This window comes from Helianthus annuus, chromosome 3 (assembly GCF_002127325.2).
Source record: "Helianthus annuus cultivar XRQ/B chromosome 3, HanXRQr2.0-SUNRISE, whole genome shotgun sequence".
In the NCBI taxonomy this organism is placed as follows: Eukaryota; Viridiplantae; Streptophyta; class Magnoliopsida; order Asterales; family Asteraceae; genus Helianthus; species Helianthus annuus.
In genome coordinates this window covers 4,984,510-4,998,206 of record NC_035435.2, presented here as the reverse complement: position 1 = coordinate 4,998,206, position 13,697 = coordinate 4,984,510, and positions in this window count along the sequence as shown.

Here is a 13,697-nt window from a genome sequence, read left to right as displayed (position 1 = left end):
CGGCCTCTTCGTCCCCTTCCTCTTCCTCGGAATATAACAGGTGGCATTTTCCTGCTCCAAAACTTATTAAAAATCAAATCGAAAAATAAAGACAAAAAGGAGTATTAATCCGAATTTGTCCTAAGTTCTTGTCTAGACTCAAGTATGTGCAATTGTGTCACTGAGATTAAACACTTTAGGATAGTGTTTAATTCACTCAATGTTAGCTCTGATACCAACCTGTCACACCCCGATTTCCACGTGTCTCACCGGTGGGCCCGGTGGGGGATTACCGTGACGATGTTGGCAACAATATAGTCAAACCACACAATTATATAATGCACAGCGGAAGCATAATTTAAATATATAATTTCAACCTCCGATTGTAATATCAAAATGTATTACAGAAGTTGAATATCCACAGTGGATCGAAAATAAAGATAAAGTATTGTTCCATTAGATACTGCAATCAAGCTTGCGAGGCTTATCCCGACGCTAGGGAGCTAATACCAGCCAATTACGTTTAGGTACCTGCACTTAATCTTTTTGGGGAAAATACGTCAGTTTACACTGGTAAATACATTCAACTGACACATTTGAAAATGTTTATTAAAATTGATTTGAATGCACAAGGCACAAACTCTTTTATAACTTGGGAAAATTATAATAAAATCTTGTGAACGTTTTACATGTTCTTTTATGCGTTCAGTAGCCCGGGTCGTGCCGGGTTAAAGATTTATAGACACACCACGTTCGCGTAAAACCGTAGTACAGAAACCAACGGCTACGTCTTTTAGTTTTAATGTCGACACTTTATACCGGGTGTACGCCTACACCGGGATGTCGATGGTCGTGGCCATTTCGTAAAATGATGCCGAGGATATCCGGGACAACGGTCATTAAACCCCCCAAAGGCTTATAAGCAACAAAACTGTTTAAATGAGCCAATCATATTATTTAGTTATCCACCTAAGCGATGGATGAATATAATGCTCAATCAAGCGGTATTAATATACCGTAACCCAAGCCCATATAGGGGAAATAAGTCAAAAGTATTTACCTTTGCATGTATTAATCCTTAATTTAGATCAAGTCACCGATAGCTTTTACTGGGGCTCCTAATCTGGAACGAAGGTTTTAATTAACCTCTTAGAATCCTAACGGTCCTTGTATTAGCCGTAGCTTAAACCGGTTGATTCCGATATATAGATATGGTTAATTCGCACGAAAAGGCGAAAACCGAGAATGGAGTATGATTTGGACCCAACAAGTTCAGAGACTTGTTTTATATGGGTTTATAGTCCATACTCTGGATTTTGGGGTTCAAATAATATAATTTGACCCATATCGGCTATTGCACGAAAACTAGTTCCGTGGGCCGTATCGTGTGCGCAAATAGGCGAAACGGTTAACCATAAGAGTCGTACGCTTATTTCCTAAGTCAATATGCCTTAAAAGTATTTTGGTATCAGTAGGATACCTTCCGTAATGCCCGTAACGAGTTTAAGTTATAATTATGCCCCGTAGGGGCTTTTCGGTCATTTTAAAGACTTTAAAAGAGCTTTTCGGGTTCTACAGGAAATCTGAGTTTCCCGAACAGTTTATAAAGCTTAAAATACTTTATTTATTATTTAAAACCCGTAGCAACTGGAATCGGGTCAAAAGACCTTGTAGAACTCCCGTTTTGGCCAAAAAGGGCATATTCGGTATTTACCGAATCGTAGCCATAACCGCAGGTTATGAGCAAGGTAAAAATTATTAAAAATCTTTAAAATTCCCAAAATATTATTTTACCACAGTGGGTAAAAGTTTTGGTGACGAAAACTTGGGTTAGATGGGCGTTATGCTAATTGCGCCGTTAATTACAAAACTTTCTTCAAAAGTGCGCCTTTTAGCATAACTCTCATTCTAGACCTCGGATTGACGTGAAACTTTAAGGACATGCTTATAATTTAACAAGCAAGGTTTTGGTCCGTTCACGTGTCCGAAATACTCGTTTAAATTTTAAAAGGCCGTTACGGTCAACTTTTAGGCGAATGACGGAAATGCGCTAAAGACTCGGATAACTCATGAACCGACCACAGAGGCTTATACCAACATGTGACCTGGTCCTAAGAGAGTCCTAAGGTATATTTATACCTCACTAAAACGGGTCAGAACTGAAGTCAAAGCAAAAGTCAAACTTTTGCGACATTCGGCTCCGAACCGGTTCTATATGGTAAATGATCGATTCAAACGAGCGCAAACATGTTTATATACTTATTATCATGTTTTATGATTATCAAAACAGGTTCCATAACATATACATTACAGATTATGCAAAAATCGCTAAAATAGCTTTCTGTTGACTTTTTAACCGCACGTTTGACTCGATATTTGACATAGTTAGAGTGGTGATCAGGGGGAACCATTTTAGAGGTTTAATACCCTCATAAATACCAACTCATAACCATTTTTGATTCGTCATAAGACTGAACCGTTTGCAAGATATTGCAATGACAACCGTTAGTTACGACGGTTGCGTTTATAGGCTATAACTATGGAAATGTGAAACCACAAAGGTTGAATTACTTACAGAAGCTTAAGAGAAGACTTAAGAACACAGGGGAAAGCTTTAGAGCTCTTGGAATGATCAGAGAAGTGAGTTTTGATGTTGTGAATGTTATGAGCACAATGGTGCTATTTATAGCCAAGAACAAGGCCCTAAATCATTACACAACATGCTACTACTGATCATGATGATGGGTAGATGTCCCCTGAGTGATATGGGTCAATTGTAGGGTGCCCATGCCTCTTTGATTAAGGTTTGATCGTTCACATGGTCCAAAAGCCAAGTAGTTACCATATTTCTGCATCTGGGCACTTTACGCGGCCCGCATGGGACTTTCCATGCTTTTTAACGCGGGTCGCCTAAAGTTCAAATAACAGACGCGAATTAGAGGAGGCTCGCGGCCCGCCTCAACTTATGTTGAAACTTCACGCGGGTCGCCTAAGGTTATATTTTCTGAATTTTTCAAATCTTTTATAATGATTACAGAATCGGGCCATTAATAACGAAATCTTTCGTAATGATTCGCCTGACCTTTCGGATTTGAAGGGGTAACTTTGCGGTTTGGCCCTCGGTTATTTACCGATAGGGGCCTCGTGTTAATTACCCGCATTATTAAGTCCCCGGTTTATTTATTAATTATATTGGAAAGCCTTAACTTTCACTGTTTACGCTTTTAACCCTTCTTTTACGAATTCGATCGTATCTTTCTCGTTTCATATCGAAACTTCGCGAAATTTATATATATTATTTTAGTGAGGGTATAATACCGTTACAAAGTCTTTGGAACGTTAAAGGGTCATTCAGAGGTATTATTAAACATGTTGACACAGTTAACCCCTGTAGTTTGTAATCTCTCACTTTCTTCCGCGTTTTATTTTTGTACGATCTTTAATTTATTCGTTTGAAGGTTTAAGCATTATTTAGGGATACTATACAGTATATTTACCCTTGTTGACATTTATAACCCTCGAATTTATATACTTTCAAGGTTTGTCAAAATTAGTCCTTTATTTATTATAGATGCCACGTGTAAACAAATGACACGTGTTAACACATCATTGGACACAAAATTTCGAGGTGTTACAACACTCATAAAACATGATAATAAGTATATTAACTAGTCTAAGCTTGTTTGATCCGACCATTTACTGTTTTGACCCGGTTCGGAGCCGAAAGTCTTAAAGCTTTGACTTTTGCATTGACTTCAGTTCTGACCCGTTAAAGTATGATTTAGATATGCTTAGGACTCTCTTAGGACCAGGTTACATGATGGTATAACCCTCTGTGACCGGTTCGTTGTTTGTCCGAGTCTTTTACACATTTCCGTTAAATGCTTAAAAGTTGACCGTAATGCTCTTTTTAATTTAAAACGAGAATTTCGGACATGTGAAAGAACCATAACCTTAGTTACTGATTTCTAAGCATGTCCCTGAAATTTCACATCAATCCGAGGTCCAGAATAGGAGTTATGATAAATAGCGCAAATTACAGAAACTTTAGTAATTTAATAGCGCAATTAGCATAACGCCTATCTAAACCCGGATTTCGACACCAAACCTTTTACACACTGATGTAAAATAATATTTTGGGATTTTTAAAGATTTTTAATTATTTTTAACTTGCTCATAACCTGCGGTTATGGCAACGGTTCGGTAAATACCGAATATATCCTTTTCAGCCATAACTTGAGTTCTACAAGGTCTTTTGACCCGATTCCAGTTGCTACTGATTTTAAATAATAAATAAAGTATTTTAGACTTTATAAACTGTTCGGGAAACTCAGATTTCCTGTAGAACTCAGAAACCTCTTTTATAATCTTTAAAAAGACCGAAATACCCCTTCGGGGCATAATATGAACTTAAACTCGTTACGGGCATTATGGAAGGTATCCTACTGATACCACAACCTCTTTGAAGCATATTGACTTAGGAAACCAGTGTAGGACTCTTACGGTTACCCGTTGCGCCTTTTGCACGCACGGTTCGGTTTATGTAACTAGTTTACATAAACTAGCCGAAACGGGTCAAACCATATTGTTTTGACCCCAAAATCCAGAGTGTGGTTATTATACCCATATAAAACAAGTCTTCAAACTTGTTGGGTCCAAAATCACATTCCATTCTCGGTTTTCGCCTTTCACGCGATTAAACCGTAACTATCCGTTGAAACTGACCGGTCTAAGCTACGGCTAAATTAAAGACCCGTTAGGATTCTAATAGGTTATTTTAAAACCTTCGTTCCCGAATAGGAGACCAGTAAAAGCTATCTGCAAATTATTCGATTAAGGATTTATAGTTGCAAAGGTAAATACTTTTAACTTATTTTCCGTTATACGGGCTTGGGTTACGGTATATAGCATACCGCTTGGTCGAGCATCAAATTCTCCACCGTTGAGTGGGTAATTGAATAAATTTGATCGGCTCGTTTAAACAGTCTTGTTACTTAAAAGCCTTTGGGGGGTTAATGACCATGTCCCGGATATCCCTGGCATCATTTTACGAAATGGCCACGACCTAAGCGAGGAGTGTAGGCGTACACTCGTCAGTGCAAAAATAGTCGCTGTGGTGTGTCTATTGATCTTTAACCCGGACTTGATCCGGGCTACTGAACGCATAAGGAACATGTAATTCGTTCACAAGATTATATATTTAAATAATTCTCCCAAGTTATAAAAGAGTTTGTGCCTTGTGCATTCAAATCAATTTTAATAAACATTTTTTCAAAAGTGTCGGTTGAATGTATTTACCAGTGTAAACTGACGTATTTTCCCAAAAAGACTAAATGCAGGTACTATGCGTAATTGGCTGGATATTCTCCTTAGCATCATAAAGAGTCTCGCAAGCTTAAAAATGCCTTCGTCTGTTGAACAAAAACTTATATTTTTATTTGATCCCCTGTGGATACTTTTCGACTATTCGTAATACATTTGATATTACAAACAATGGTTGAAATATAATTATCTTTATGCTTCCGCTGTGCATTCATATATTGTGTGGTTTGACTATATTGTTGCCAACTACGTCACGGTAATCCCCCACCGAGCCCACCGGTGATACACGTGGAAATCGGGGTGTGACAGGTTGGTATCAGAGCCAACATTGAGTGAATTAAACACTATCCTTATGTGTTTAATCTCAATGACACAATTGCACATACTTGAGTCTAGACAAGAACATAGGACAAATTCGAATTATTATTCGAGTTTGTCTTTTTATTGTTATTTGTTATTTAGAGTTTTAAAAGCAGGAAATATGCCACCAGCAATCAGACGAGGAAGAGGAGGAAGAGGCAAAAGGACGATCATTACCCACAATGATCACGAGGCTGGACCTTCGAACATGCGAGCTCCTTCCAGTATAAGAAGTGAGGAACCACAGAGACGAAGAAGAAACCTCTTTGAACCTGCGAGGCATTCTACCTCGCATAGCTCAACACCCTCATACCGTCATTCTTTTGGTCCAAACTCAGAAAATGACCCCAATAACCCTCAGCCATCATTTATACCTGTCCAGCGATCGGCTTCGCACCGTTCTTATGGCGATCCTTCACCTTTCTTCGTAGGACAGTTTAACCCGGTGGATTATGTCCAAGAGCCAATAGGGTATAACCCTTTAGGACCAGAGGATCACTTTTCTGAAGATAATGCAGTGGATATGGACGAGGATACAGATCCCGTCGAGCCTGCAAGGGGTACTCCCAACCATCCAATCGAGATTTCTGATGGGTCATCCTTTCATGGAACACCCTATCAAGGTCCCGATAGCTACCAGGCGAGGTTTGACCAATGTAATTGGTACTTTACACCTTCACATCATTTCTCGCCTCACGATCAACAGCAACAACAGGATCCTTCTGAGGATTCGCGGTTCGTGGCAGTCACGCCACCGCCACCGGTTCAACCAGTAATTCCAGATCCGCCAAGCCGTAGAAGATCAGGCGCACGGATGTCCACCCGAGGAGGGGAATTCCATTTCAGCACCCCTCGCCACTCGAGTGCGAGTCACTTTCCGTCGGTGCCTGAAGAAGAACCACAATTAGGGGAACCATCTGGTCACCCTGCAGAGGTGAATTCTGCACCAGTTGCACCACCTCCGCCACCTTTCGGATATGACAATCCGATACCAGCGTACGGCGGCTCCACCGCATATAATCCGTTTGAGCAGCCGACTCACACGCACTACAACTATAACTATGATGCCGATCCATACGTGGTAGCGGCTAATTATAATGCTCTTCATGGAACCTCTTGGAGACCAGATTACTCAGCTCATGGGTATCCAATACTTCCTAGACCTCCGGTTCAGCAACCGTCACAGCAGCCACGTTTCTCTCCACCGGAGCAAGAAGAAATACTCCACCGTCTAAACCGTGTGGAACGAGACTTCGAACAAGAACGTAAGAGTAATCGTGGATTTCTCAAGCGCCTAGCAAACCTACTGAAAGGGAGGAAGAAAAGAGACCATTAGTCTCCTTAGGTATTGTTGTATTTACTATTACAATTTAGTCCCTGCGTGGACAATTGCATTTCGGTCCCTACGTGGACTTATCTTTTAGTCCCTGCGCGGACATCTATCTTGTATTGGTCCCTGCGTGGACTTGTTTTTCTATAAACCTCTGCGTAGGTATTTATTTAATTAAAAAGTCCTGTTTAGGGCAGCGTGTAATCATATTTGAAATTTATGGAATGTTATGTTACAAATTTCATTTTTGTTATTATTATATATGAAATAAATAAAAAATCATTCCTTTTAAATTAATCTGCCTAAATAAAGAATCTTAAGAGTGAAACCTAGCCAGGTGTCTTTATAAGACCCGGCCAAGATGGTAAGACCTGATTAAAAGATTCAGATTCCCAGTTAACCTCTGTAAGCATGTTAACGTTCATGGCAGATGTGATTCGTTAAAATCGCACGCGTCATTCTTATATAAGAATCCTTTTAAGGATTCCGAAGCCCAACTTAATGATTTATAAATCATGGGTTAAGTCGTCAATAAAGATGATCATTTATTAAACATCCATTAATGATGTAGTGCCTACGGGCCAAACTTATTAAACATCCATTAGTGATGCAGTGCCTACGGGCCAAACTTATTAAACATCCATTAGAGATGTAGTGCCTACGGGCCAAACTTATAAAACATCCATTAGTGGTGTAGTGCCTACGGGCCATAATTATTGTCATATAAGACAAAAGGCAGTTGTAGTCTATGACTCCCTGTCTGAAAAGGTAAAAAGGACTACGGTTCAAACCTTCAAGCCTTGATTCTCTGTAATCCCGGCTAATATTATATAAAACGTCCTCGTGACTAGGCTTTTATGCCACTAACAATATTGTTTGTAATTAGGATAAGTATGTTCAAATCCTAAATAAAAAGTGAGTAACAAATTAACCAGATATGGTCTCTGTTTACCATGGTTGATGAATTGCCATAAAAGACAATTCCATAATAAACTCCTAAATAAAACGTTTTCGTTATCTTCTGTAGCAGATTCAAGTTATAATGGCCGATCCAAATGAGGAGAATAGTCATTCGAAAGAAGATGAATACGATAATGCCTAGGTTCATTTGACGGGTGCAGAATTGAAAGCTCTTGTCGACGGTGCTGTTAAGGCAACCCTGGATCGACAGTATGAAGAGTATACTGAGTCCCGGAGCAGAACCATATCTAAACCACACTCAAAGCCGAAAACCCACTCAAAATCTCACAGCAAACCCCCGTCTAAGCCTAAAAAGGACGATGATAATCACTCATCCAATGAAAACAGTTTCCGTCCAGAGAAAGTGTATACTGATGCATCTCGCGCCAGGGGCTGCACCTACAAGTATTTCGTATCATGCAAACCCCGAGACTTCACTGGGGAGAAAGGCGTGGTAGATTGTATGACGTGGCTAGACGAGATGGACACTGTGGTGGACATCAGTGGTTGCGCAGAGAAAGATGTGGTAAAGTTTGTTTCACAATCATTCAAGGGCGAGGCCCTGGCTTGGTGGAGGTCTCTGGTTCAGGCATCGGGGAAGGCTGTTTTATACAACATGACATGGGAGGAATTCATTTCTCTCATCAAGGAAAATTACTGCCCTCAACATGAGGTTGAAAAGATAGAGACTGATTTTCTATCGTTGGTTATGACGAACCTTGACTGTCAAGCTTACCTCACGAGCTTCAACACAATGTCCCGGTTGGTTCCGTATCTAGTAACCCCGGAGCCAAAGAGAATAGCTCGTTTTATCGGTGGTTTAGCCCCCAAGATAAAGGCAAGCGTAAAGGCCTCTCGGCCAGCGACCTTTAGATCTGTAGCTGACATATCTTTGTCCCTCACTCTGGATGCGGTCCGACAAAGATCGCTGAGGAACAAAGAAGCTGAGAAGAGAAAACGTGAGGATGATACTTCACGAAGGTCGGGCAAGAAGCACCGTGGAAACGGTGACAACAAGAGAGGGTCTGAGTCAAGGAAGGATGGGCAACAGTCTGGTGAGAAGCCCAAGTGCAAGAATTGCAAGAGACATCACTTTGGAAAGTGTAGACTCGAATCAAACTCGCAGACTCAGTCGAAGTCATTTGCTTGCGGGTTATGCAAGTCCAAGGACCATAAGACCGTGGATTGCAAAAAGATAAAGGATGCAACTTGCTACAGTTGTAATGAGAAGGGGCACATTAGAACCAACTGCCCTAAAAACGCCAGGAAGCCTGAAGAGGCCAAGAAGACCAATGCGAGAGTCTTCAGGATGGATGCGAAAGAAGTAGTGCTAGACGATAACGTGATCACAGGTACTTTCCTCGTAAATGATATCTTTGCAAGAGTACTTTTTGATTCGGGCGCTGATAAGTCTTTCGTAGATCATAAATTTTGCAATTGCTGAATATGCCTGTCAAAACCTTAAATGTGAATTATGAGGTAGAGCTAGCAGATGGCACCATAGAAACCGTCTCCAGTGTGTTAGATGGATGTGTGATATCCATTAAGAACCACTCTTTTCCTCTATCTCTACTTCCCTTTAAATTGGCCGGTTTTGACATTGTGCTGGGTATGGACTGGTTATCTCACAACCAGGCCCAAATCGTCTGCAACAGAAAGCAAGTGGTGATAAAGACTCCGTCTGGTGAATCACTTACCATTCGGGGAGATACCCAGTATGGATTACCTGAGCAAGTGACTATGCTCAAGGCTTCAAAATGTCTAAAGAAGGGTTGTGTCATCTACATGGCACATGTGATTATTGAAGAGCCAAAACCGAAGATGGAAGACATTCCCGTCATTTCGGAATATCCAGAAGTTTTCCCTGAAGATCTACCTGGTTTACCACCAAGCAGGCAAGTGGAATTCAGGATCGATATCATCCCTGGAGCAGCACCTGTTGCTCGAGCGCCTTACAGGCTAGCACCAACCGAAATGAAGGAGTTGAGGACCCAGCTGGATGAACTGCTAGCTAAAGGTTTCATCAAACCTAGTTCGTCCCCTTGGGGAGCACCTGTCCTGTTTATCAAGAAGAAGGACGGATCGATGCGTCTGTGCATCGATTATCGCGAGCTTAATAAGGTCACGATAAAGAATAGATATCTCTTGCCGAGGATCGATGATTTGTTCGATCAGTTACAAGGGGCAAGTTATTTCTCGAAGATCGATTTGAGGTCAGGCTACCATCAACTAAAAGTCAGAGATGAAGACGTACATAAAACCGCATTTAGGACTCGTTACGGTCACTACGAGTTCCTAGTGATGCCTTTTGGGCTCACTAATGCACCGGCTGCATTCATGGATCTCATGAATCGCGTTTGCAAGCCGTACTTAGACAAATTCGTCATCGTTTTCATCGACGACATTCTTATCTACTCTAAGAACCAAGCTGACCATGAGAAACACCTTCGTTGTATTCTCAAACTCCTGCATCATGAGAAACTCTATGCCAAATTCTCTAAGTGCGAATTCTGGCTTCGAGAAGTCCAATTTCTAGGACATGTTGTCAGCGAGCGTGGTATCCAAGTGGATCCCGCTAAAGTAGAAGCCGTCATGAATTGGCAAGAGCCAAAGACGCCTACAGAGATTCGTAGTTTCCTGGGGTTAGCAGGATATTACAGGCGTTTCATTGAGAATTTTTCAAGGATTGCTGCGCCCTTAACTTCTTTGACCAAGAAGAAAGTAAAGTTCATTTGGGGTCCTAAGCAGCAAGAGTCCTTTGATATTCTGAAGCAAAAGTTGAGCAACGCTCCTGTACTCACATTGCCTGAAGGTACCGAAGAGTTCGTAGTTTACTGCGACGCATCACACACTAGCATGGGATGTGTGCTCATGCAGAAAGGCAAGGTTATTGCCTATGCTTCGAGACAGTTAAAGGTGCATGAGAAGAATTACACCACCCATGACTTGGAGCTGGGTGCCGTTGTGTTCGCACTAAAACTGTGGAGGCATTATCTGTATGGTATCAAGTTTGTGATCTATTCTGATCATAAGAGCCTTCAACATCTGTTTAATCAGAAGGAGCTAAACATGAGGCAACACCGTTGGATGGAGACTTTAAATGATTATGATTGTGAAATCAGATATCATCCCGGCAAGGCGAATGTAGTCGCTGATGCCTTAAGTCGAAAGGAAAGGGTGACACCCATCCGAATCAATGCCAAGAGCATTGAAGTAAGGAATAATTTGATTGAAAGGTTGTTAGCTGCACAGAGAGAAGCTGTGTTGGAAGCTAACTATTCTAAGGAAAAGCTAGGAGTAACTGAGGAGCAGTTAACTCTTAGCAAGGACGGAATTTTACGATTAAATGGACGAATATGGGTTCCAATTTATGGAGGACTACGAGATGTTATCCTCCAGGAAGCCCATAGTTCCAAATATTATGTTCACCCGGGAGCTGATAAGATGTATCAGGATCTAAAGGCAAATTATTGGTGGATAGGCTTGAAAAAGTCTGTAGCCGCCTATGTAGCCAAATGCTTGACTTGTGCGCAAGTCAAAGCTGAGCATCAAAAGCCGTCAGGCTTGCTACAACAGCCTGAACTTCCCGAATGGAAGTGGGAATGTGTAACTATGGATTTTATTACCAAGTTACCCAAGACGAGAAAAGGAAATGATACGATATGGGTTATAGTTGATAGACTGACTAAGTCAGCACATTTCTTACCCATCAAGGAGACTTATAGCTCCGATATGTTAGCCCAGTTATACGTTGATAAGATTGTAGCCTTACATGGCATACCTGTGTCTATTATCTCTGACTGAGATACTAGATACACGTCTCATTTCTGGAAAAGCTTCCAGCAATCTTTGGGCACACGTTTGAATTTTAGTACGGCTTACCATCCTCAGACAGACGGTCAGAGTGAGCGTACTATTCAGACGTTGGAAGACATGCTACGTGCATGTGCTATCGATTTGGGTGGTAGTTGGGATAAGAACCTACCATTAATCGAATTCTCCTACAACAATAGCTACCATACCAGCATTAAGGCTGCGCCCTTCGAGGCATTATACGGTAGAAAGTGTAGATCGCCTGTTTGTTGGGCGGAAGTTGGAGATGTCCAATTATCAGGACCAGAGATAGTCTTCGAGACGACGGACAAGATTGTCCAGATTCGAGACCGTCTCAAAGCTGCCCGAGATAGGCAGAAGAGTTACGCAGATCCAAAGCGTAAAGATTTTCACTTCGAAGTAGGTGAAAAAGTGTTACTTAAAGTATCACCCTGGAAGGGGGTGATGCGTTTCGGTAAGAAAGCCAAACTAAGCCCGAGATACATTGGACCTTTCGAGGTTATCGAACGTGTCGGGTCAGTTGCCTACAAGTTAAACTTACCAGAGGAGCTCAATGGAATTCATAATGTGTTCCACATCTGCAATCTAAAGAAGTGCTTCGCTGATGAATCACTGGTGATACCACACACAGATGTGCATATAGATGAGAGCTTAAAGTTTGTGGAAAAACCTTTGTCGATTGAAGATCGACAGGTAAAGAAGCTTCGAAGAAAGCATGTACCGATTGTAAAGGTCAAGTGGGATGCCCGTAGAGGTCCCGAATTCACGTGGGAGGTTGAATCCACGATGAAAGAAAAATACCCTTAATTATTTCAGTAAATCTCGGGTCGAGATTTATTTTAAGGGGGTGAGGATGTAACACCTAGAAATTTTGTGTCCAATAATGTGTTGACACGTGTCATGAGTTTACACATGGTATTAAATACTAAATAAAGGACTAAAGTTGACAAACCTTGAAAGTATGTAAATTCGAGGGTTATAAATGTCAACAAAGGGTAAATATACTTGATAGTAACCCTAAATGATGCTCGTACCTTCAAACGAATAAATCATGGATCGTACGGAGCGAAACGCGGGAGAAAGTGAGAGATTACAAGCTACAGGGGTTAATTGTGTCAACATGTTTAATTTATACCTCTGAGTGACCCTTTGACGAACCCGAGGCTTTGTAACAGTAAAATACGCTCACTAGATTATACGATATAAATTTCGCGAAGTACTGTTTTAAAACGAGAAAGTTATGATCAAATTCGTATGCGAGGGGTTAAAAGCGTCAACAATGAAAGTTAAGACTGTTCGGATAGTAATTAAACTAACCGGGGACTTAACAATGCGGGTAAAAGTCACGAGGACCTTAATTGTAAATAATCGAGGGCCAAATCGCAAAGTTACCCCTTCGAAACCGAAAGGTCAGGTTAATCATTACAAAAGATTTGAAAATCTTGGAAATTAACCCTCAGGCGGGCCGCGTTAAGGATTTGGTTGAGCTAATGCGGGCCGCACGCCAGTTGAAGATACGTTTACTGACTTTAGGATTCATGCGGCCCGCGTCCAAGTGGCCTGAATCCTAAAGTGGGCCGCGTACGAGTCCCAGATGCAGAATTCTTGGACAGATTCAATGTTTGAGCTTGTGAACGATCATTTAGGCATTAATTGAAGCATGGGAGCCCTCTACATGTCCCCTAGCACCTTAGGACACCTGCTGATCATCCATGAGCAATCCTAGAGTGAGTTGTAATGATCTTAAGCTAAGTTTTTCACTATAAAAGGCATGGTAGTGTTCCATTGTGAAACACACCTCAAACCTGCCTTCTGATCATTTCTGGAGCTCTCAAGCATTCTCCTAACATCCATAGTCGTGCACCAAGCTTCTGTAAGTGTGCCTAACCTTTTGTGGCTTTGTTCTTGCTTA